This window comes from Scyliorhinus canicula, chromosome 8, assembly GCF_902713615.1.
Source record: "Scyliorhinus canicula chromosome 8, sScyCan1.1, whole genome shotgun sequence".
In the NCBI taxonomy this organism is placed as follows: Eukaryota; Metazoa; Chordata; class Chondrichthyes; order Carcharhiniformes; family Scyliorhinidae; genus Scyliorhinus; species Scyliorhinus canicula.
In genome coordinates, this window is record NC_052153.1 from 77,368,285 (window position 1) to 77,395,565 (window position 27,281).

General features: G+C 48.6%; 1 long non-coding RNA gene across 1 annotated transcript; it reads left to right on the forward strand.

Moving 5' to 3' along the window:
* Positions 1–27,281, forward strand: LOC119970336. The gene is made up of 3 exons (XR_005461586.1): positions 1–125; positions 2,856–3,004; positions 24,485–27,281. It is a non-coding gene; the product is annotated as an uncharacterized LOC119970336 (long non-coding RNA).

The window sequence follows — 27,281 nt, forward strand, 5'->3', positions numbered from 1 at the left end:
CAAAAATAAATGTAGCTTGTGCAGGTTCACCACTACTCACTCTGGTTATGTCCCGAAACAGATAGGCATCGCCACAGTTCGGGGAACAACCATTTTGTCGGAGGGGAAAAAAAAATCCACTTCTGGTAAGTGAATTGTATTTTAAAATGGGATTGCAATTTCTGAGAAATTAACTCCCTTGATGCGGAGTTCCTCTCCAGAATTGCTGTGCTTCAAATGTTTGAATGTTCAGAGGTATTTATAGTGAATTACAATTGTTTCCAACAATTTGCATTGACAGCGTTTGTATGTTGTAAGGAGATCATTGAATAAATGTGCTGTTGTTAAGTGCGAGTATCAAATATGACTGCCAAATACTCTCAGCTGGAAGTCTGTCCTGATTTAAACCAATCTTTCATCATATCAGATCCATCAAAGTTCTAGGATCTATGTACAATTAATCAAGTAGTGAGACTGCATTTCAACTGGCTGAGCTGTAGCAACATGGAATAATTCAGTAAAATATGTTCCAAAATTCTATACTTGTCTCATCAATCTTGGAAAATGTTTAAAGATTTTACACTTTTTTTTGAGTGCAGGTTTACCATTAAATTAAGCCTGGTACAAATTTACAAAGTTTTAAGTAAAGGCTGACTGAAATATGCTACCCAAATTTTTTTTCCAATTAAGGGGCAATTTAGCGTGGCCAATCCACCTAACCGGCACACCTTTGGGTTGTGGGGGCGAAACCACCGCAAACACGGGGAGAATGTGCAAACTCCACATGGACAGTGACCCAGAGCCGGGATCAAACCTGGGACCTCGGCGCCATGAGGCAGCAGGGCTAATCCACTGCGCCACCGTGATGCCCTCCTTCTGATATTTTAACTGAATTTATTTATAAAGATGTAACAAATATTTTAATTTATGGTTATCATCGATTTGTGAATGGGTACATCAGTATTTCAAATACAGAATCAAAGTGGCATTTAACTTTTGTAGGATACTCGGAGCCAGTGTAAACTTTAAAAAAATAAACCTTAAACTATCACCATGCTTGCAAAGAATGAGGTGATATTAATTAAACTCCTAACCCTAAATTGCAATCTGCATGCTTCCCTAATGGTTCAGCTGGTTAAGTCGGTGAGCTGCACACACACCAGAAGGGGCCCAGATTTGGTCCCTGACCTGGGCAATCTTTGCAGCTGGTATGTTGGAGTTGTCCTCATTGCCTGTCAATTAGTGAAGAAATAAAGTGACCAATGTTCCTATTCCTTTTTTAAAAATAATTGTTTTTTATTGGGTTTTTGAATAAAGTATATTTACCGTTATGTACACAAAATAGAATTTATATAATATATATAAACAAAACAAACAACAACAACAAAAGTTAGAATAAAATAACTGGTAGGGTATTATGTGCTAGCTCAACAACAGCAGCTCTGTACAATTGGCAGTATTGTTCTTAGTACAGAAGTAGGTATCTGTTTGTGGGGGAGGGAACTGGAGGGGTACATATACATTTGGGCGCCGGGGAAACAAATGCAGAACAATTACAGTAACATTCCTATTCCTGATTGGTATCCAACTACAAGGGATGTGCATGTGAACATCCAAGTGAAGACAGGATGGGGTTGACTGTGATTTACCTTCTGCTATTTTGTGTTGCACTTAAGGAATGGTTCCTCAGGTGAGATAATTAGTGCTTCAGGTTGACTAAATTTGTGGAATTTACCCCAATGGGGAATCAACAGCTTCAGGAAAAGGACAACGTGGTATGGAGGAGGGGAGCAGAGTAGAGGGAAAAAGGAGGGAGGAGTGGGGAGTTTACAAGTAAATCTTTCATATCTGGGGTAATTTTATTTTTCAAGAAAGTCTTATTTTCTGTGTCATTTTCTAAAATCACACTTTAAAAAACAAAATTTAGAGTACCCAATTCATTTTTTCCAATTAAGGGGTAATTTAGCATGGCCAATCCACCTACCAGGCACATCGTTGGGTTGTGGGGGTGAAACCCACACAAACACGGAGAGAATGTGCAAACTCCACACGGACAGTGACCCAGAGCAAACCTGGGACCTCGGCGTCATGAGGCAGCAGGGCTAACCCACTGCGCCACTGTGCTGCCCCCCCCTAAAATCACATTTTGGAATACTTTATGCAGGAACATAAATAGAAAAAAAAGAATGAAGTGTGATAAAATATTTCTCAATTTGAACTGACAGAAGCACTGCAGCATAAAAGCAACCAGGAGCACAACTGGAGGCGAGAAGAAGGCAACAAGTGGGGGTAGTTTGCAGGGGAAGTGAATTAGGTGATGAGTCTGTAAATAGGTATTGGGGAAGCAGGAGGTTTATTCTGCAAACCTCTATGAAGCTTCAAAAATAGGCATATCAGAGGGCTTCTCTCCCTTGCATTTTCTGCCATTTTTTGACACCATGGCTGTTTACCTTGAATGGTGATAAAAGAGAACAAAAAGGAACCACTGTGCGTAAGAACAAGAAACATGTAAAAGTAAACCCAAATACTTTACTTTACTTGCAGAATTAAGGATCCTACACCCTTAAGGCTGACTCATTACTTAATTTTTCACATCTGCCTGTATAAGAAGTATTTTAATCAAGGCTATTGTTCCAAGGCCTTGGAACTTTAAGGGAACTTTTAATCTCACTGGGAGTAGGTCAATCTCTTGATGCAATAAAAATAGAATCATTTCCAGCGCATTATTTCTTAAACTAAAAATGTGGGCATCAAAAAGGTACAAAGATACAAAATGTTGTGAGCTGAACCCTGAGGAAACCACCCTCTATTGCTGTAAAAATGATAATTACGCACAACATCATCAGCTCCAGTCACAGTGTACTTATTTCTTCTAGGAAATGGACAGATTATCTTATTTATCCAGTCGGGAGAGAGCAGCTGCCCCCCAATATGATCTGAAAGCTATCTGGGAGAAGAGAATTGAAAAGCAGACGGAGTGGCTGGAGCAGGAAAGGACGAGGTTGGATAAGAGTGCCCTTAGTAGGTGCGTGGTTTGATTACTTTGCAAATAAGTTGTAATTCAAGACAGTTTGGGGTTGATTTATAGGAATCACTTTGCTGAAAATATCGCATTTGTGGCTTGGACTTTATGATTTAGAATGAGCTTGCATACTGCAATAACGTGATGCAAATAATCAAGGAAGTGCATCACAGTAAATTGCAATGGATTGGTGTTTAATGAGTTCATATCAAATTGCAGTGACTCTTTCATTCCCCTGCCTGTAACCTTGGCAGAGGAGCTGCAATAACCCTGACATCATGCAGAAGTAACAAATCTGCTGAAGTTATGACGGACAAGTGGGTGAGATTTCGCCCCATGATGTTTCATACTGTCATCGCAGAGACACGGATTGTATGGTTGGGGGACAGGGAAGTTGGTGTATCCCTGCCAAATTGCTCATTATGTTTTTTCCAAATAACTTTACTTTATTGTTACTGAGTTGAACGATTATTTAGGGACCAGTTTTTTCGACTGTGAACATGGTAGCAATTGTGCCGCACAGGCTTAGACAGTGCAGGGGAGGGGAGGGAAACCATTATTGGAGATGCAATGACTGCTGTGGGATTTAAAATAATAAATGTTGCCACAGTTTCAGAGGACCATAGGCTGCTCTCCCATTTGAGAGAGCGTTAACTGGTGGCGATTGAACCTGAGGGTCACCACACCTCACGTGAAGGGCAAAGTTGAGAAGATGGGGCCTTCATGAATAACCTTAGCTGGTACGGGAATTGAACCCGCGCCGTTGGCCTTGCTCTGCATCACCAACCAGCTGTCCAGTCAACTGAGCCTTTGTCCCAAAAAAATCAGATAGGTTTTCTTCCAGACATTTATACCAGCCCTCTACCCAAAACATACGCACACACGGGCTGCATCCAAATCATTAAATGTGCTCAGGTGCAGGAAGGGGGAAAGCTGTCCCACAGTCTAAACTCACACACGGGAGTTAAGGGCTGTGATTATATGTAGGCCCACACTCCAGCTGAAGCCAATACTATCAGGAGAGTAGCAAATACAATTATGGGGCAGGTGGTAAAGAAATATAATGTGGCATTTTACCACAGTATGTTTCATAAAGAAAATTGAAAATGCAGAATAGTGACAAAATCTGGCTCACAATTAAATTAGCCAGAGATAGTTCATAATCTATATATTGATAAATGTTTTACAAAGCCCTCACTGACCAGAACTGGAGCATTGCAAATTTTTCAAAATCTTTTTCAACCATCAATTTTTCCATTAAAATGTTTGGTTTTGCTGGCTAGACAAGGACACTAATTGTCTTCTCGGACCTCTATCCCCACAATTTAATCTGAGAGTTTGCACAGTCAGTACTCATAAAAGACTGAGTTGGGGTCAGAGGGCATTTTCTGGATGGCAACCTGTAACTAGTGGAGTGCCACAGGGATCAGTATTGGGGCCACAATTATATACAATGGGCTGGATTCTCCGATTTTGAGACTAAGTGGTGACGCCGGCATGGGAAAGGTGGCGTTTTACGACTGAATAAAAGGTGAAAAACGGCCACCGATCGCCCGTCTGGTGGGGAGCTAGCAGGCAAGTAGTGTAGAGCCTAGCTGCAGATACGGCCGGAGAATTGCCGGGTCTGTGGCCCCCCATGCGCACGGTGATGGCCTGCAGCGGCCGTGCCGTGCAAAATGGCACCGGCCGCGCATGGAACCGGCTTGCCAAATAGTGATCCCCTTTAGCCAGGTTTGCCACCCACACTGCCAGCGGATCGTCCTCCGACTGTGGCGGTGCTGGACTTAGTCTGCAGCCGCCACGCCGAGTTCCAAAACAAATACCACACACAATCGCCGCCATCAGGATCTCGGCCCATTGGGGGCGTAACATTGTGGGGAGGGCCTCAGGTAACGTCCTGAGGCCATCCAGACGGCGTGCAGCGTACTCCTAGAGTGCACAGTTTTGGAGGGGGCGGCGCATCGTAAAAGCCTCATCACCCCCGATTTTGCTGGCAACGTAGATTCTCCAGCCGATCGCCGCATGTGAGTTCGGTGTCGAAGTCCGGAGAATCCTGCCCGGTATATATTAATGACTTTGGTGAGGGATGTGAATGCACTATTACCATGTTTGCAGATGACACAAAAATATGTGGGAAGGCAAGCAGTGAGGATTGTCATAATATCCACTCATGTAAATGATGGAGTGCAGACGGGCAGTGATTGACACACAGGATCTCCGGCAACCTCAGCGCCAAGGAAGATCTTCAAGCAAAAGTTCCTCTTGTACATTGAGGCCTTCGACCTCGAAGCCGCATCAGATGCCAGGAAGATCGTGCTATTTCTCTCCACAGCGGGTGACCACGCAACCCACATCTACAACTCCCTTACGTTCGCTGAAGGCGAAGACAAAACAAAATTCAAGACAGTCCTGCTCAATTTCGAAAGCCACTGCGACATTGAGGTGAATGAGAGCTTTGAGCGGTACGTTTTCCAGCAGAGGCTTCAGGGGAAGGATAAACCTTTTCACTCCTTCTTGACCCATCTCCGCATCCTAGCACAGTCATGTAACTATGACTTGACGGCTGATTCCATGATCCGGGATCAGATCGTTTTTGGGGTCCACTCTGACTCCCTTCGCTAGCAGCTCCTGAAAGTCAAACAGTTGACCCTCCCTGTCGCTATCGAGACGTGCGTTGTCCATGAACATGCTAAAAATTGTTACTCCTACATCAGGGCGGCAGAGACTGCAAAGCTGGCCTCCCACGAGGCGGAATGGGTGCAGGCCATCGCACAGATGCAGGGCCTGAGCATCGAGGAGAGTGGCCATTTCGCATGCTTTTCCCGGGCCCCTGCGCATGAACGCCACGACCGAGTGGACCACGAGACCGACAACCCGACTGCGCAGGTGCGTACGTCGATCGACCGCACTGCGCATGCGCGATGGCACACGGAACGCGCTGACGTCGAAGTCATGATGTGTCTGAATTGTGGCTCCGCCCACTTAAAACAACAATGTCCAGCAAAAGGACGCCGGTGTCTACAGTGTGGCAAGCTTGGCAACTACGCAGCCCTTTGCAGATCTGCTCCACCGCTCAGCAGCCAGCGATCCCAGCTACGGCACAGAAGTGTCCGCTCAATACAACAAGGCATACCAGATTTCGATCTCGACAGCCCAACAGACCCTGATGCTCAGTGCCTCAAGTCCCCATACCGGGTGGGCATCATAACGACGCATGTGTTGCCTTCCACCACAACGGTGAAACGCCTCTCGATCCTCAGTGTGGATCCTGACAACGAGTGGTGAGCTGACCTCACAGTTAACAAGGCGCGCGTCCAGTTTAAGCTGTACACCTGCGCATCGGCGAACCTCATCTCGAAATCCGATCTCGACACCATCTGCGTCAGACCAAGCATTTTTCCACCAGCCTGCCAGCTCCTTGACTACAATGGCAATGCCATAGCTGCCAGTGACTCGTGTCAACTAGGGATATACAATAAGGCGATCAAGGCAACACTGCGATTTGAAATCACCAGGCCTGACAGAGTATCCCTGCTCGGTGCTCGAGCCTGCAAGCTCCTGAACCTGGTTCAGCGAATCCACACCATGTCACCATCACCAGCGACGACCTCGCCTGATGGAAATCTGCAAGCCTACATAGATGACATCATCACGCAGTACCACAGCGTATTCGATGGAATGGGCACGCTCACATACCGATATAAAATCCTGCTCAAGCCGAACGCCACCCCTGTAATTCATGCACCACGCCAGGTGCCCGCACTCCTCAAGGATCGTCTGAAGAAGCAATTGCAGGACCTCCAAGACCAGGGCATCATATCAAAGGTTAGAGAACTCACAGACTGGGTCAGCTCCATGGTCTGCGTCAAGAAGCCGTCAGGGGAGCTTCGCATTTGCATTGACCCTAAGAATCTAAACCGCAACATCATGCGGGAGCATTACCCGATACCAAAACGTGACGGGTTGACCAATGAGATGACTCATGCCAAATTCTTTTCAAAGCTGGATGCCTCCAAGGGTTTTTGGCAAATACAACTGGACGCATCCAGTCGCAAGCTGTGCACGTTCAACACCCCGTTCGGTCGCTACTGCTACAACCGAATGCCTTTTGGCATCATATTTGCCTCCGAAGTATTTCACCGCATCATGGAACAGATGGAGGGCATCGAGAGGTGCGAGTGTACATTGACGATGTCATTATCTGGTCCAGGAACACATCGCTCGCCTCAAGAAGGTATTCCAGAGAATCCATGAACATGGTCTCCAGCTCAACAGGGCCAAGTGCTCATTTGGACAATCGGATATCAAATTCCTAGGTGACCACATCTCGCAGCAGGGAGTGCAGCCAGATGCCGACAAGGTCTCGGCGCTCAATGCCATGAAGACCCTGGAGGACAAGAAGGTGGTCCTCCGCTTTCTCGGGATGGTCAACTTCCTCGGGAAATTCATTCCCAATATGGCATCCCACACCACGGCCCTCCACAATCTCGTCAAGAAGTCGACGGAATTCCAGTGGCTGCCCACACATGGGGCGGGATTCTCCGACCCCACGCAGGGTCGGAGAATCGGCGGGCAGCGGCGTTATTTCCGCTCCCGCAGGGTTTTGAAATCTCCCGCCGGCCAAAAACCGGCGTTGTGCAAATCCCGCCGGCAGCCTCTGAAAACAGCTGGCGCCGGCGGGATTTCAATTTTTTTTCACTTACCCCGGGGGGTTGGGTTGCGGCATGGGGGGGGGTGGGTTGCGGCATCGGGGGGGGGGGGGGTGGGTTGCGGCATCGGGGGGGGGGGGGGTTGCGGCATCCGGGGGGGGTTGCGGCATCGGGGGGGGGGGCATCGGGGGGGGGGGGGTTTGGGGGCAGCGGCGGGCAGAGAGGGGGGCTACGGATGCCCTGGGCCAACGCACCGTCGCCCCCCCCCTCTGTACGCCGCTGCCCCCTACCCCAACCACCACCCCCCCCTCACCACCCCTACCTCCCTCCAACGCCCCTACCCCCCTCCCCACCACCCCTACCCCCCTCCAACGCCACCCCCCATCTCTCGCAACGCCGCAACCCCCCACCCTCAACGCCGCAACCCCCCCTCATCGCCGCAACCCCCCCCCTCAACGCCGGTACCCACACCCCATCCCCGTCCCCCTCCCTCTGAAGGCCGGTACCCACACCCCCCCTCTCTCCTCCTCCCCCCCTTCCTTCCTCCTCCCCCCCCTTCTTCCTCCTCCCCCCCCTTCTTCCTCCCCCCCCCTTCCTTCCTCCGTCCCCCCTCCTTCCTCCTCCCCCCTTCCTTCCTCCGTTAGTGGGGGGGGGGGGTGCGGCGTTAGTGGGGGGTGGGGGGGGTGCGGCGTTGGAGTGGGGTAGGGGTGGTGAAGGGGGTAGGGGTGGTGAGGGGAGGGGGTTGGGGTAGGGGCAGCTGCGTGCAGAGGGGGGGCGACGGTGCATTGGCCCCGGGCACCCGTCGCCCCCCCTCCTCTGCACGCCGCTGCCCCTACCCCAACCCCCCCCTCACCACCCCTACCCCCTTCACCACCCCCACCCCACTCCAACGCCGCACCCCTCCCACCCCCCACCCCCCACTAACGCCGCACCCCCCCCCCCCACTAACGGAGGAAGGAAGGGGGGGAGAGGAAGGAAGGGGGGGGAGGAAGGAAGGGGGGGGAGGAAGGAAGGGGGGGGAGGAAGGAAGGGGGGGGAGGAAGGAAGGGGGGGGGAGGAAGGAAGGGGGGAGGGAGGAAGGAAGGGGGGGGAGGAAGGAAGGGGGGGGAGGAAGGAAGGGGGGGAGGAAGGAGGGGGGGAGGAAGGAAGGGGGGGAGGAGGAGAGGGGGAGGAGGAGAGGGGGGAGGAGGAGGAGAGGGGGGGGGAGGAGGAGAGGGGGGGAGGAGGAGGGGGGGGAGGAGGAGGGGGGGGGGTGTGGGTACCGGCCTTCAGAGGGAGGGGGACGGGGTGTGGGTACCGGCGTTGAGGGGGGGAGGGGTTGCGGCGTTGCGAGAGATGGGGGGGCGGCGTTGGAGGGGGGTAGGGGTGGTGGGGAGGGAGGTAGGGTGGTGGGGAGGGAGGGTAGGGTGGGGGGAGGGTGGTGGGGAGGGAGGTGGGGTGGTGGGGGAGGTAGGGGTTTGGGAGGGAGGTAGAGGGTGGGGAGGGGGGGGTTGGGGAGGGTAGGGGGTCAGCGGCGTACAGAGGGGGGGGCGACGTTGCGTTGGCCCGGGCATCTGTCGCCCCCCCCTCTCTGCCTGCCGCTGCCCCCAAACCCCCCCCCCCAAATGCCGGAACACCCCCCCCCCGCAAATGCCGGAACACCCCCCCCCCCCCCCAAATGCCGGAACACCCCCCCAAATGCCGGAACACCCCCCCCCCAAATGCCGGAACACCCCCCCCCCCAAATGCCGGAACAACCCCCCCCCCAAATGCCGGAACACCCCCCCCAAATGCCGGAAACCCCCCCCCCCCAAATGCCGGAACACCCCCCCCCAAATGCCGGGTCTGTCTCTCTCCTCCTCCTCCTCCAAAAAACGCCGGGTCTCACCACTTCCGCAGCTGGTGAAACTGACGCGTATCGCGTCAGTCAGCTGCTGGCCCCTCCGGGAACGGAGATTGCCAGCTTAAAAGAAGGCCCCGACGCCGGAGTGATTAACACCGATTCTTCTCGCCGGAAACCCGCGTTACGACGGGCAACGGAGAATCCCGCCCACGAAGAGGAATGGCGTGAGCTGAAAGCAAAGCTAACCACAGCTCCGGTTCTGGCGTTCTTCGACCTAACTGAGGAAACCAAGATATCAACTGATGCAAGCAAGGACGGCATTAGGGCAGTGCTCCTTCAGCGAGATGATTCCTTGTCCTGGGTGCCAGTGGCGTATGCCTCCAAGGCCATTATACCCACTGAGCAACGGTACACTCAGATTGAGAAGGAATGTTTGGGCCTCCTGACAGGGATAGTCAAGTTTCACGACTATGTTTACGGCCTGCCAAAACTCACGGTAGAAATGGACCACAGGCCTCTAGTCCACATAATCCAGAAGGATTTAAATGACATGACACCTCAGTTACAGCGAATTCTTCTTAAACTACGCCGCTACAACTTCGAACTTGTCGACACGCCAGGCAAAGAGCTGATCGTTGCAGATGCCCTATCCAGGTCCATTACCACACCGTGTGAACAAAGTGACTTCATCTACCACATAGAAGCGCAAGTGCAATTGTGTGCCACCAACCTTCCGGCCTCTGACGAACGGGTGGTTCAAATCCGTGCGGAAAAAGCCAAGGATCCTCTGCTACAGCGAGTGATGCAGCACCTTACCAATGTCTGGCAGAAGGGACAATGTCCCCAGGTCTACAACGTAAAAGACGACCTGGCGGTGGTGGAAGGCATCCTTCTGAAACTCGACAGGATCGTAATTCCTCAGAGCATGTGGGCTATGGTGCTGGGCCAACTCCATGAGGGTCACCATGGGGTCGGAAAATGCCAACGCAGAGCTCGGGAGGCAGTCTATTGGCTGGGCGTCAGCCAGGGCATTGCTGACACAGTCCTCAACTGCCCTACCTGTCAGAAGTTTCAGCCAGCTCAACCCAAAGAAACGTTGCAGAGCACGAGATTGTGACCTCTCCGTGGTCCAAAGTCGGTGTAGACCTTTTCCACGCCAAGGGGCGTGACTACGTACTCCTGGTTACCCAGTTACCCAGAAGTGGTGAAACTGTCTGACCTCACGTTGTAGGCAATGATCAAAGCCTGCAAAGAAACGTTCGCCAGGCATGGGATACCACTCACAGTAATGAGCGAGAACGATCCTTGCTTTTACAGCCAGGAATGGTCTGATTTTGCACAGTCCTACAACTTCATTCCCCACTACCCACAGTCAAACAGGAAGGCCGAGAAAGGGGTCCATATTGTAAAGCGGTTGCTGTGCAAAGCTGCAGACTCAGGCTCCGACTTCAACCTGGCAATGCTGGCATACAGGGCAACCCCACTGCCCACTGGGTTGTCTCCAGCGCAGATGCTCATGAATCGCACTCTGTGGACCACAGTTCCAGTCATCCATGTTCCAGACCTTGACCACCTCACGGTCGTGCAGAAAATGCAGCAGTCCCGGGCCCAACAGAAGGCCACATACGATGCTCATGCCACGGATCTACCCGAGCTGGCCCCGACTGATCATGTTTGTGTCCAGTTGCCTGAGGGCAGCTGGTCAGCCACAGCTGTTGTGATCAAACAAGTTGCCCCAAGATCGTTCCTTGTCCGCATGGCTGATGGCTCCCTGCTATGGCGCAACAGACGGGCACTGCGAAGAGTTCTACGCCCGCTACCTGACCGAAGTGCCCCGCCGCCTACGATGCTTTCTCTGGACGTACCCTACCACGAGGCCACCGATCTACCAGCAATCCTGCCGGCCCCCGCGACCAACTCGATGGCAGCGATCCCGCCTGTCCAAGTGCAGGTGGCTCCTGATCCACCTCTGCGGCGATCAACAAGAATTTGTCGCCCACCACAAAGACTAAATCTATAGACTGAACTTTTGTACATTTTGTGACTTCATCGATTTGACCTCTGTAAATATCGTTTTGTTTGCCATGTATCTGCACTATTGACACCTTCCTATGTATATATGTTCATTTCGATATCTCTTGTATATAGTCAGGCATATATATATATATACATATACGCATGCACACCTTAGTATTTATTTATCTAAAAAAAGGGGGGAGATGTCATAATATGCACTCATGTATATAATGAAGTGCAGACAGGCAGTGATTGACACACAGGGGGCGGGGTTCTCCCAATGGGAGACTAAGTGCTGACGCCGGAGTGAAAATTGGAGTGTTTCACTCCGACGTTGGAGGCCGCCCCTCGCCCCCTATTCTCCCCCCCGGGGGGCAAGGAGCGGCGCCACGTCATTTACGCGTGCCGGGCCTTGGCGCCGCGTAAAAGCGGTGTCGCGTAAATTACATAACCCGCGCATGCGCAGGTGGCCGTCCTCCCCCCGGGCGCCCCGCAAGAAATGGAGGTGTGATCTTGCGGGGTGGCGGAGGAAAGGAGTGCGTCCTTCAGAGACGCCAGCCCGCCGGTTGGTGGGCACCGATCGCGGGCCAGACCCTTTCTGAGCGCCCCCCTGGTGCTCGATCCCCCCCCCCCCCCCCCCCCCCCCCCCCCCCCCCCCGCAGGCCACCCTGAATTGCAGAGAATTGCACCCAGGATGTCCAGTAAGCACATAGCACAGTGCAGCCAATCACCAGACAGGACACGACCACTATAAAGCCTGAGGGCACTAGGTTTTCCGGTCTCTCTGGACCCAGCCACTGAGACAGTCAGAGTTCATGCGCATAGCCAGTGCAAACACCATGCGATAGCTAGTAAGTCTGGTCAGGCTAGTACTAGGTCTCCAGTCAGTTCAGCATAGTGTCGACCCACAGTTGAGCATGTATATTAGTTCTATTGTTGACTAAAATCATGTTGGATTTTCTCCAGTGTTAGAGGTCTGTTTCTAATCTCACTGCATCAAGTGCAGTCCACATCGCACCAACCTGCCTAACACATCAAGGATGACACAAGTAGTCTGCAGAGGGATATAGACAGGTTCAGTAAGTGGGCAAAAACTTGGTGGATGGAATATAATGTAGGAAAATGTGAGGTTTTGCACTTTGGAAGGAAGAATAATGGTGTTAAATATTTATATGGAGAAAGACTGCAGAAAGTTTGGGGGTCCTCGTGCATATCTCACGAGGAGGCTGGGTCATTAAATATGTTGAAGGCTGGGGACTTCCGCTGATGGGGATGTGCTGAGAGGTCAGACATCACGCGGCTGTCCTGCCACGAACCCGAAAATACACTCTTTCAACCGAAATAGCCCGCTGACACGAAGGAAAATACATCCCCACACCTCAAGCAACAGAAACGCAAAAGGAAATGGCAAACAACAGCCACTCCAGAGACCGCGTGGAAAGTAGAAACGGAAAAAGCCAGGAGAAACAAATGGCTGAGCCAGCGAAACATGGGCCTCGCCAGAACGAGAAGGAGCCACTCGCCACACAAGGAGCCGCCCCACCCACGCACGCACACACACACACACCAGGGGATGGGTGGAGGATATTTCTCTCAAGGGAACTGAGAGGAGACAGAGAAGAGACAAAAACTGATATTCAAGCTGCGGTCAGGGATGCGGTTGCGGAAGCTCTGCCGACCCTGCAGGTGACCCTAGACAAGGCAGAGAGGCGACTGGAAGCTCAGGAAAACTCCAGAAACGAGCTGGTAAAGGCCGCAACAGACCTGGGTGACCGGATTGCTGGTCTGAAAAGAGAAGTATCAAGTTTGTTCGCGACACAGGGAGTCTGAAGAGAAAGAAAATCGACAACCAGGAAATCCGATTTGAGGTGCCAAAACCTGCGGATTGTGGGCCTGCCGGAGGGGATCTAAGGTAGGAAGCCCACGGACTATGTGGCCCAAATGCTGGGCAATTAGGTGGGAAGGGGTAGCTTCCCCAGCCCATCAGAGCCCATCGATAGCTTTGCCCATTATCCAGAGCCAGGGAAAAGCGAGGGTGATAATCGCTAAAATGCACCGGTACCAAGACCGGGAAAGTATCCTGTGCTGGGTGAGGCAGACAAGGAACTGTAACTGGGAAAGTCAACAGATCAGGATCTACCAGGACATTGGGGCTGACCTGGCCAAGTGCTGGGCAAAATTCAACAGGACAAAGGCCGTCCTGTACAAGAGCTGCGTAAAGTTTGGGATACTGTACCCAGCCAAACTCTGGGTCATATTCAAAGGCAGGGAACATATTTTCATGGCCTCTAGGGACACAGACAAGTTTGTCCTGGAAAACGGATTGGAGAAACAGCAGCAGGGATAACGGTGAAGAGATCTTCGGAAGACACTTTATTTGTTTATTTGCTAATTGTTAACCAACTTGATGAACACTTTGCACAGGACTGCACTGCCTCATTCTGGGGATGAGAGTTGAAATAGAAGAAGGAAAGAGCGAGGGCAGCAGTGCGCAGGAAAGGGTGAGGGGAATGGCAGGTAGAGAGCTCAGAGAACGGGCAATGGCAGGACACACAACCAATCCCAGGAGGGAGGCCATACCACTAGCTGTGGACCCATGCCGGTTCACCCACCCAGGGGAGAAGGAGTTCTCCTTCTTCTCCCAAGTACATAATGTATAATGTATACACCACAATTGACTTCTTTATAGTGGGGAAATTGGTGCTTCCAGGGCTAATAAGAGCGGAATATTCTGCAGTCGTAATTTTCCAACTTATCCACACCTGCATCTAGACATTATTGGAGAAACACAGTTTTCACTGAGAAATTATCAGCCCTAGACTGGCTGTTACTATAGAGACTGAACTACCAGTTCTTTACTGTATAACAATGGGGCCTTTTAGCTTGTTGATGTCACTGTTCTTACAATCTTAAGCAAGTCTCAAGCAACTTGCAAAATGTTCCCAGCTATTCGGCATCCCTTACTCTCATGGTTAATATGATTATGGATAATTATTCTTAATAGTTCTCATTTAAACATCTTATATCCGACTAGAATAGTCAATTTCTGTCAGAGCTCAGTGAATCTTATGGCAAGGCTGGCAGGAAGTCACCTGCTCCATTGTTACCTCATGGTGTCTAAGGTCCTGATGTCATATTTAAGCAGCACCTAGACAGCCATTCACTCAGTGCCAGCCAGGAGCTTTGCATTACTCATTAAGTCCTTGTGGATGTGGTTTGCACTGGAAAATCTGGCAGATGTGCACAACCACATCCTGGGACATATGAAGGTGTATTGGCATTGCCTTTACCTCATCTCTAGATAAACACACTGCCAGCGATACACCCATGGTTGAGCCAATGTTGCCAGTCCTGCTGCCTCTTGCTCTCGGGACCTTGCTCCTCCTGGCCCTGTGCCAACTGGCGATGAGCCACCATCCTCATTGGGATGAGAACCATTACCAACGCGGGGTTGACTGTAGCCTGTATCATTGAAGCCTCAGTGGATGCGTGAACAATTTGAAGTGATACATTGATGCGAGCATCAATCCACGTGAAACAGAGTGTAGATGTAAACTGTGGCTTTAATCGACTAGAACAGTGCTTGCCTGTGACTGCTCTGCTACTGAGGGCCGCCTACAGAGCTACTGCTCTTTATACCTCCCCTCAAGGGGAGGAGCCAGGTGCGGAGCCCACAAAGGCACCAGTATGATACATCACAGGTAATATCTTACAATGGTCCATAGGTGGAGCCCTCATAAGCAACAGCGTGGTGCAGTTACATACATGGTGAATGGTTACTGCAATAGGTTCACCACATACATTTAGTGAACATGTTTTCTTCCATTTAAAATCCAGCAGGCCAGTGCTCAGCCCTTTAGCTGGTCTCCATCTAGACATGATGTTCCCATCCCATCCCTTCCAGGTGAAGGACATCCTGAGAAGACCAGAGATGGGCCCTCCCATTCCTACATAATGCTTGTAGAGACATTCCTGTTTGAACAGGATGATGAGGGTTATGTATAAGAAGTCTCCCTCTGACAATATTCAGTTTGCTTCCACTACCCTTGAGACTCTATAGAGAGACCGTTGACATGGCAACTTTGAAAGACTCGTCTTTGTCAGCCATGACAATTTACCCAGGAAGATGGATGTTTGGAGTCACGGGTTGACTGTCATCCAGTAGCCGGGCCCGTTGGAGGCATCCACTTCCCTCTCTCCTGTCATCCTGCCTCTGGCTGCTGCCAGTGGCAAATAACACAGAATGAACAGCAGGTCCAGACATTGCTGGGATCTCCATGTTATGAGACCCATGAATCAGCAACAACCTGCTGCCATGTGAGCTTCACTATGGAAAGGAGAACACAACTGAGCATGATTGACATCCATTTGGCTCATAATTTTGGGGTACCTTTTAGTCGACCACTAGTGTTGACCTTGAACTCCACCCACCCAAAAAGATCAGCCTGTCACTTTGAATTATCTCACTGACTGACTGGTCAGGTTTGCAAAATGGTGCATGTCACCGTTCAAACTCTCTCCATCATCTTTTTTTAAAATGTATTTTTATTACAAACATGTATTAAAAAAAAGAACTGTAACATACACAACAACACGTTCAATAACCTACAGTTTGTACTATTTTCCAAATTTTACCCCCCCCCCCCCCCCCGCCCCACGAACAATTCCTCAAACATTGTCATGAACAACCCCCACTGTGCCTCAAAGCCCTCCTCCAACTCCTCAACTCAAATTTCATCTTTTCCGATCGTAGAAAGTCATACAGATCCCCCACAGCAAGGCCGCTACCCTTGGCCCCCTTCCCTTCCAGCAGCTCTGGCACTTCCAATATCCCAAAGATCGTCGCCATCGGGTCCGGCCTGATCTCCACCCCTACAATTTTGGTCATTCCCAAACACTGCTTCCCAGTATCTTTCCAGCTTCTCACATCCCCCAAAACATGTGCATGTGATTTGCTGGTCCCCGCCCACACTTCTCACGCACGTCAGCCATCCCACAAAAAACCTTACTCATCCTTGCCTGAGTCATATGCACCCTGTGCACAATTGTGAACTGAATCAGGCAGCACGGTAGCACAAATGGATAGCACTGTGGCTTCACAGCGCCGGGGTCCCAGGTTCAATTCCCCGCTGGGTCACTATCTGGGCGGAGTCTGCATGTTCTCCCCGTGTCTTTGTGGGTTTCCTCCGGGTGCTCCGGTTTCCTCCCACAGTCCGATGACGTGCAGGTTAGGTGGATTGGCCATGATAAAATTGCCCTTCGTGACCAAAAAAGGTTAGGAGAGGTTATTGGGTCACGGGGATAGGGTGGAAGTGAGGGTTTAAGTGGGTCAGTACAGACTCGATGGGCCGAATGGCCTCGTTCTGCACTCTATGTTCTATGAATCAATCATCTGCGCGCAAGAGGAGGTAGCATGCACCCTCTGCATCGCCTCGCCCCACAGACCCCAATCTATTCCCCCCCCCCAGCTCCTCATCCCATTTGCATTTGATCATCACCACTTGTGCCCCCCCTCCCCCGCTTCCCAAACCAATCACTTATATCCCCAATCCTACCCTCTTCCGACTCATCAGACAGCAGCAATTGCTCCAGCAGGGTATACCTCGGCAACCTGGGAAACGTCCTCCCCTCCTTTCTTGCGAAGTCCCTCACCTGCATATACCTCAATACATTCCCACTGGGCAACACAAATCTCTCCCACAGCTCTGCCAATCCCACAAACTGTCCTTCCAGATACAAGTGCCTCACCCTCTCCAGTCCCACCTCCCATACATCTCCCCCGGCTTAAACCTATGGTTCCTGCATAGTGGCGTAAACACCGACATTCCCTCCAGTTTAAAGTGCCTCCTCAGCTGATTCCATACCTTGACTGTCGAATGTACCACCGGGCTCTCCGTGTATTCCCCGGAGCTAACGGCAGTGGAGCCGTTACCATGCCCTCAAACTGGATCCCCTACAGTGCTCCTTCTCCACCCAAACCCATTCTGCCCCCCCCCCCCCCCCCACCATCGCCTCATCTTCCCCACATTCACTGCCAAATAATAATGAAGCAGGTTCGGGAGTGCCAACTGTAGCAGAACGCTCTTGACCCTTGGCACCTGCCCATTCAAACACTGAGATGACCGTCTCCAATTTGCAAAAGAAGGCCTTTGGGAGAAAGAGCGGGTGGGTCTGGAAAACAAACAGGAACCTTGGTAGCGCATTCATTTTCGTGACCTGGACCCTCCCTGCCAGCGCCAGATGCATCTTTTGCTTCCCATCTCTTGAAGTCCCGTCTAATCTCCTCCACCAGCGTTGTCAAATTCCACCTGAGCATCATAGCCCGTTTCCTCATCACCTGGATCCCCAAATACCTAAACCCTTCCCGAGCAACCTTGAATGGTAACACCCCTAAGCTGATCCCCAGCACCGGCTTGTTCACCAGAAACCTCTCGCTCTTCCCAATGTTCAACTTATACCCGAGAAGGTCCAAAACCAGTATTCCCATGATCCCACCCATACTCTCCAGCGGGCCTGACACAAACAACAACAGGCCGCCTGCATACAGCGATACCCGGTGCTCTCTATTACCCCTCATATTCCACCGCCACTCCACTGACCCCCTAAGAGCTATCACCAAGGGCTCAATCGCGATTGCAAATAACAACAGCGACAGTGGACACCCTTGTCTCGTACCTCGGTTCAGCCCAAAACTTTGTGAGCTTGTTCCATGCCACCGGAGCTGTGTGCAACCAGTGCACCCATGCCGCGAACTTCAATTCAAAACCAAACCTACCCAAAATCTCAAATAAATACCTCCACTCCAACCAATCAAAGGCCTTCTCGGCATCGATGGAGCCAACAACCTCTGACACCTGCCCCTCTCAATGGTGTCATTACCACATTCAACAGCCTCCTGATGTTACTGGAGAGTTGTCTGCCCTTTACAAAACCCGTCTGGTCCTTCGCCACCACCCCCAGCAAAGATCCCTCCATCCTTCCCATCACCAACTTAGCCAGCACTATCACGTCAGCGTTCAATAATGCAATGGGTCTCTGTGACCCATACTCCAGCAGATCCTTCCCCTTTTTCAGGATTGATGTAATCGAGGCCTGTGCCAGTGTCTCCGGCAGCTCCCCCTTACCCAGAGCCTCATTAAACATCCCCAACAAGAGTGGTGCCAACTCCGTTGCAAACACCTTATAAAACGCCGCCGGAAAGCCATCCGGTCCCGGAGCCTTCCCCGACTTCATTACCCTAATACTATCAATCACCTCCCTCAGGCCTAGCAGCTCCTTGCCTCCTCTCTTCCTCCAACCACAAGAAATCTAAAGCCGTCCAGGAACCATCCCATGTCCCCTTCCTCTCCACCTGGCGCCATCCTATATAACTTCTCGTAGTGACCCCGGAACGCCTCCTTTATCTCCCCGGCTCTAACACTACCTCCCCCCTCCCCCTCCATTCTTACTTTTAAGATTTCCCTGGACGTAGTCTGTTTCCTCAGCTGATGAGCTAGCATGCGAGTTGATTCTCCCCATATTCGTATTGAACCCCCCCTCACCCTCCTTAACTGCTCTACTGCCTCCTCCATCGTCAACATAACAAACGCCCCTGCAACCTCATCTTCTCCATCAACAACTCTTTAGTGGGGGCCCTGCGCGTATCTCTTGTCCACCTCAACTATCTCATCAAATAGCCGTCCATACTCCTCCCTCCGTCTCCTGCCCCTGTGTACCTTAAACAAGATAATTTCCAGTCGGACCACTGCCTTTTACATCCTCCAAAATGTGCCCCCAACACCTCCCTGTTCTGATTGATTTCCACGTACTCCTCGATCACCAACCTCACCTTTTCACAGAACCCCTTATTCGTCAACAAACTCGAATCTAGCCTCCATCTCAGCCTCTGTAGCTGCCCTTCGCTGAACCTCAACTCCAGCCAATGCGGTGCATGATTGGGTATTACAATTCCCGCATACTCCGTCCCCACCACCATCAACAGCACTACCCGGCTCACCACACTTGCGCCAGGGTTCTTAAACCTCCAAAGGTTGACCATTCCCATCCGCTCCATAAACCCTTCCAGTTCGTTTGCTATTTTCAACCTTCCCATTGACTTAGGGCTCAACCTGTCCACACTTGGTTCCATCGCGCAATGAAAATCTCCTCCCAGAATCAGTTGGTGGGTATACAGATTTGGGATCGCTCCCAGCAAACTTCTCGCAAACCCTACCTGATCCCAATTTGGCGCATGTACATTAACTAACACCACATGCGTCCCTTCCAGCACCCTGGGTCCTGTATTTCCTGAGCTCCCACAAACTCCATTCTTTCATTCAGCAAAATGGCCACCCTCGCGCCTTCGAAACAAACCCCGCGTGGAATACTTGTACCACCCATCCCTTCCTCAGCCTAACCTGGTCCTTCACACAGGGTGGGGGGGGCAATTATGCCCACACAAACTTATAAACTTGGAACTCTGCAAAATACAATATACAGTAACAACAACCACCAAATAAGACAAAAAGACCCCCAACTCTCTGGCAACATACAACAATTATACCCTCCAATCTTTACAACTCCTCCGTCTCATACCAATTCTCAGTTTTCCCCCAGTTGAAGATCTCTTATACAATCATTGGTCTCTTCTGCTGTTTCGAAATAATACTCCTGGCCTTAAAATGAGACCCACAGTTTTGCCGGGTACAGCACCCAAACCAAATTTTCTTTTGGTACAATACCGCCTTGGCCCTGTTGAATCCTGCGTGCCTCTTTGGCAGCTCCATACTGATATCTTGGTATATTCGGACCTGGTTCCCTTCCCACTCACAGTCTCACTTATCCCTGACCCAAATGCAACATCTTTTCCTTCTCCAGGAATTTGTGCATCCACACAATCATCGGCCGGGGCAGCTCCCCCGTTCTCAGCCTCTGCCGTAAAAACCTATGGGCCCTGTCCACCTCTGGGGCCTTCTCCAGTACTCCTTACTCCACCAGCCCGGCCAATACCTTTGTCAGATATTTTGTGGCACTCGTGGCAGCCCCGCTGCCGCCTGGACCTGTTTTCTTGCTCCATCACCTTTACCCTCAATGACTTTCAGATGGCCTCCACCTCCGCCTCCAGGGGCACAATCCAGTCACTCTGGTCAGACACCTTGGTCTCCACCACCCGCAGCTTTGCCCCTTGTGCCTCGAGGCACTTTTCCACTTGGTCCCTCGACCCTCACAAATGTGCGACTGATCCCTCGATGGGTTTCAACCAGTCCCCAAGCATTTCCTACTGTCAAAATCAATTTCTGCTGAAGGCCATCAACTGTTCCATCTGGGGTTTCCCCACCATTGACCCCCCCCCGATATGAATAAAGTTATGTGAGGTCCCCAAAAAGGTGAAAGAAACATCTGCTGACCTCAAAGGTTGTGGAAGAAGTGAAGCTTGCCAGCTGCATATCACTTAGATGCAGTCGTGAAACTGAACTTTAAAACTCTTGCTGGAGGGCACCTAATATGGAGGACGAACTTGAGTTTGGCGAGGTAGCATGCATGAGAAGCTAATGTCTTGAAAATTGGGAGAATCAAATTCCAACAGTACATCCCACCATAGGGAAAGCAATGTTTTTCATCCCACCAAGTTAAGCGCCCTGCCAGCCATGATTCCGGTTGTGGGGATGGGAGATTCTGTCCTAGTGAACCAATGCAATGTCGTGTATTGATAATGATGCAACTGATCTTGAATAGTCCTTTGGTTGAACGGATCCATATTTCCTAATGGTGCTGAATAGTTTTGTGGTTGTTCTGGATGTGACACTCGACTTGTGATTTAGTCTCTCGTGTAAAGATCTGAACCAATATTGAGCAGCTATTCAGCCAGCTGTGATTAGATTTGTCCCACACTTTGCTCAAAAGGATATTGGAAAGTGATTGGACACGTTCTATTAGATCAGTGAGCAGGAATGATATATTTCACCTCATCCTAATGTCTGTTTTGTGGAGCCAAGACCATAGAATGGGGATTCACGGTAGCATCTCCCCACACTGCATATCTTTTAGTTTTGGTTACTCCGTCAGCAAAGTTAATGAGAATCAGTCTGGATTGCTTGCTCATTTTCTAATTGTTGCCTGCAGAATGGCACTTGTCGAATGGTTTGAAAAAGATCAGATGCTCAGCAATTTCTATAACAACAGTGATGCAGAAGGATGGAAATAAATGTAATCCTTGGAGAACCGCACAGGAATTATTTCATCAGTTGCAATTGGCCTGTGGGTATTTCTATGACTTTACAATGTCACTCATCAAACCCCAATTGGTATTGCAATTGACAGGAGAAAACGGCCTTTGAGACCAACTCGGCCAATTAAAGGCTAATTCCAAAGCACACAATGGAAAACATGGAGAAAAGGGCCAACAAATTCCATAGCGGTTGCTCTGATGATGAAAGAGAGTTGGAGGAGGGTCTTTATCCCGTATTTTGAGGTTGGTGGGCCGTGACACTGATCTTTAAAGTTATTGTCATTTCCCTCATTTCTTGCCTAGAGTAATCCTAAGGCATTAAATATGAAATGAAAATGAAAATTGCTTATTGTCACGAGTAGGCTTCAATGAAGTTACTGTGAAAAGTTACTATGAATCCTGGGGCAGCACTGAGGCGCACAAGTTAGCACAGCTGCCTCACGGCGCTGAGGTACCAGGTTCGATCCCAGCTCTGGGTCACTGTCCATGTGGAGTTTGCACATTCTCCCCGTGTTTGCGTGGGTTTCGCCCCACAATCTAAAAACGTGCAGAGTAGGTGGATTGGCAACGCTAATTGGAAAAAATAATTGGGTAATCTAAATAAAATAAAAAAAGAATCCTGTTCACACCATTATGCTGCCATTGGTTAGGCAGAGCTGTGTAGAGCAGTGTTTTTCAATTTTTTTTCCCCAGGACCCATTTTTACCAACCGTCTAACGTTCAGGACCCATGCCGGCCGACCTTCGCAACACACACCGGCCGACCTTTGCAGCCCACACCGGGCGACCTTTATGACCCACGCCAGCCGACCTTCGCGGCCCACGCCGGCCCATCTTCGCGATCCACCATTTCCTCTTACCTTGTTGTTTGCTGCTGACAAAATGGAGGAATCGCAATCGCGCCTAAAGCACGTGATTTCGACGTTCGGGGGATGTGACCTGCTCTCTGCCTCCCTTCAGGCACGAAGATTACATAGAATTTAAAAAAAAATCTTCTGTGTCTCTGATTACGCAAACAGTCGGAGCAGCCGACTTTTAACCGTTTGTTGTATTCCCAATTCTGGCCTCTTGTGCATTATTTCCTTTGCTCCACAATTGGCAACTCTACTATCAGCTGCTATTGCCCTAAACTCTGTAAAATATTCTTAAACCACTCTGCCTCTTTAACTCTCTCTCTCTTACTACCTTTAAGCCTCTCCATTCATTTAACAATGCCGGCCGTGAGCGGCTTTCAAAAAGGCTGTGACAATATTTAAAAAATGCAGCTGCACTGTGCTTGCGTGCCCACTCATCAGTGCGCATATGCAATGCCAAGGTGCCAGTCTTCCAGTGCCAAGGTGCCCAGATGGCAGCTAGAGTGCCATGGTACCACCCTGCCCAGAGTCCAACCACCAGAGGGGCCTCTGATAGGCTGGGGGTTCACCCCCTCCCCCAAGGTGCTGTCATGCCTGGTCCATGCTTTTGTGGACCAGTGCTAAACGGTGCCATGGTGAGGTCTCCCAGGCATGGGCGTTCAATCCCGGGCCTTGGGTGACTCCATTATAGACATATCAAGTGAGACTAATTGCTCACTTAAATATGCCAATCTGGAAATCAACCAAAGAGGACCAAAAAGATCCAGATTGCGAGATCACGTAAGATCTCGCGAGGCATCCTGAGTATTGCAAGCCTCGTGAGACACCTCTCGAGAATCTTAATGACATCGTCATTTCCCGAGTCGGGCACAAGACAGTTTAATCGGGCCCTGTGCCTCAGTTCGAAGACAGCAGAATCAAAATCATAAAGTGTCGTCTATATTGTATTTAACATTTTCTAGATACACCGATTAAGAGCGCTATCTATGACTATTGATTGTTAGATCTGTCAAACAGGCATGAGGCTTACAGAGAAACAAAATGTTTTTTTGAGTATTCAATTATTTTTTTTCAATTAAGGGTCAAATTTAGCGTGACCAATTCACCTACCCTGCAGATCTTCGTGTTGTGGGGGTGAGACCCACGCAGACACGGGGAAAATATGCAAACTCCATATGGACAGTGACCCGGGCCGGGATCAAACCCGGGTCCTTGTCGCAGAGAAACAAAATGTTAATCACTTTCAATGGGCAAATCCAACAGTAAATCAAGATTTGATAACAGTATTGTTGTGCTTTGAGCGATCCTCTTTGGTATTTGCTTCTGCATTAGCCTAGCTATCTGATACAGTGTGTATCTGAACCATATGAATCAGAACAATTTCAGGTTCAACCAATGCTGAGTTAGGTATCCTAGTCCTAGGAGTGATAAAAGACCTATGGTTAATTTTGGTGACCCCTAGGTTTGGGAACAAATAACTACCTGACAAGGGGTCAGCTTAAAGTGAGGAAGAAAGAGAAAGAAAATAAATTAAGAAAAATAATCATCTGAAGTGAATCTGAAGCTATTGGCACACAACATGTTTGACAATCCCCTTTAACCCATGATAAATATAAATGCAGGAAATGTAAGCGCTGAAGAAATAATTTTAACTTCAGCTGATATTGTACAATACACAATGTCCAATTATCTGTTATATGGCTCTCCTGACTTTTCTTTCCACTTAGCGTAAACTAAAATCAAGAGTGATATGTAATGGATGGCTCATCCGATACCTTCTGCTTCACAGTATTGACAAAAGCTAAAATCACCCCATCGCCTTCTCTTAGGTTTGATACTACCAAAGGCAATTAATGTTTTCTCAAATAATTGGGAAACAATCAAGACTATTGTACATATAACACATTGTAAAAGGCATAATGTGTTCTTCTTACAGACTCATCAAAGAATGGAACCAAAGACTTGAAAGCAAAAAAAAACTGATGCAAAAGTTTCATGAAGATGACAAAAAAAAACCTGTGGTACCAACTGAAAGTCCTGTTCAGCAAATACCATCCAGTGCTTAATTACTGAAGATGCAATTAGGCCGATTTAGGACAATTAGAAGACAATGTTATTTAAAGGAAGCAGACTATAAAAACAGTCAGACATGACTACTCGCTGTCTACATGTATAGATTTAGGACATCGTGGCATCCTGAGTTCACTAGAATGCATGGTCTTACTAACTGTGAAAATTAAAGTTATCATATCTGTTTATTCTAATCATTTGTTGAATTTGCAATGGAATATTAGTAAGTATTTTTTGTTTATTTGATTTATTGCATCATTATCTATATAACAAATTTACTGTAGTTTGTAAATCTTAGTGACCAAACTCCTGAAATATGTTATATAGTTTGGGCTGCAAATTTGAACAAAAAATGCTTCTAAACAAGATGATGGCTAAAATAATGCAGTTAAACACATGGAGCACAATGATTTCAACAGAAAATATTTTCTTCTGATAATAAGTCGTGACATTCAGTATAGCCAGAAAATAATAGGGGTGCTTCTAAACGGTCACCTGACTCGGGAGATGCTGCCATGGGGTCAATGCATCACAGGCAGAGGCTATGGATATAGTGAGGTCAACAGTGGGGTGGTGGAGGAATTTTTGTGATGAGGGAATGGCAGTCAGTGGAAGGTGTCCTCTTTATTATTAAATACACAGATTTGCATGTTGATAACATGGAATCAAAGCAGGACAAGGTAAAGATTGGAAATCTAGAGGGTTTTTGTTAATAGCTGCATCTCTTTGAATTGAAATTTGCAGAATTATTCGAACAATCCACTTCAGGAAACAAAGATCAGTGGATTAACCCTTCATGAATAGTCATGCATTGTATTTCTGGTTCAGTTTGTACTTGGATTGACTGAGCTCAGCTGAAGGATATTGAATGTGTTTAATATAAGTGACCCACCTGAACAGGTAGTTGCAGGCATAACTGCTCGTTGATTCCACATTCAGTATCAAGACTGAATGGACATTAATAAGGCAAGAGCAAGTCTGATAAATATTTTAGTCCACATGTGAGAGAGGAGTGTGACAGTATATGGTGGTGATTACACTCACAATGATCACACTCGACATTTTATAGGTTAAGAATGAGTCGGTGCCAAATTTGTTGCCGACCTGAATCAAACTCAGTGCAGTAACTTTTTCATTTCCCAACCTAATAGAAAATCACGATTGTTGGATTTTTTTCCCCATCGTCTCCTCTCCTAAGGTTAGAGCCACATTTTGGTTCCTTGGGTGCTGACAGCCATTTGACAAGTGTAAGCCCAGTTGTTGAGTATTGCCAAGTTATTTGAACCTGGAGCACAGCCAGATTCGAGCCTTTGCTCATCCAACATCCCAACAAGAGCACTTTCTAGCAGCGGTCACTGAAAAGTGATAAGGAAAGGGAATCCTGGCAGAGTTTTCTTCTCCCCAGCCCAAGGACACTGGAGGCAGTTGCAGAAATTCACAGAAGAAATTGTGATGTATTTCATTTTTTGGAGGGTGTCCAAGATTGAAAAACAATTTTTATTTTGTCTTAATAAGGACAGAAGGTGCAATGTAAACTGATTTGAAATATTTCTTGCATTATTTTCAGTCCATGCTGACACAATGAATTGCCGATTTTGAACCCAAACACTTCAACAGATTATGGTATTATATATCAAAATAACAGAATGAGTAGTAGATTATGGTATTGAAACCCTGTCTGAGCCAATGCCAGTTAGCTTTCCTGAATATTCTCCAGCTGAACTAAATTCTTCTTTCCTATGTTCTCCTTGATAATCCTATTTTGTTATTCTTCCCAGCTGCATATACTAAATAAAAATCTCTGACAATGTTGCTTGTTTATAACTGCCACTAGCTTTGTGAGTTAACCTTTCAGGAGTCAATTAAAATATCAGACAGTAAGTGCTTAGACTGAAAGACTACTAAGATTAGGATTTTGTTGGAAATTTGTTTTTCAAATAAACTAAGTTTATCGACATGCAGCTCTCAACCTTCAGGGGTTACGATGGGTTTGATACCAAATGTCCCAAATTCAATCGATGATCTGTGCTTTGTTTGTGCCAGGCCAGTGGTGTGCGCACCACAATTTGCATCAATATTCTTGAATTGAATTTGATTTATTGTCACGCGTACCGAGGTACAGTGAAAGTATTGTTCTGCGTACAGTCCAGACAGATTGTTCCATTCATGAAAAAAAACATAGGACATTGAACTAAGTAGACAAAAAATTGTTTCAGTTTTAAAGGCATGGACATTACAAGACAGCACCATTGGGTTTGACCAAAATGCTGCCTATAATCCAATAAACCCATTGTTTAAGTTCACACAAGAAGAATGATCATTTGGATAAGGTACTGGAGGGCTGGCAGTGGCACTGGAACCATACTTCTGCATTTAATGAGGCAAAAGTTTAAAAAGTGTTCAAAAAAATGAAAGAAACTGAGCATTTTGAAATAATGATGTAGAAACAGAGTTCTGCCAACCTTTGGGATTGTATATTAGTGTAATAACACAATCTATGGCTGTGGAAGGGCTGATGTATGCTATCTCTTTAAATCTAAAATTACAAGAGGTTTGATTAGAAACAATTCTCAGACATATGTGCTGACATTTTATCTGGAAAGGCAAAAATAATTTATATTACATTTTATCAATATATGTTAATATACACATTTAAGTTATCA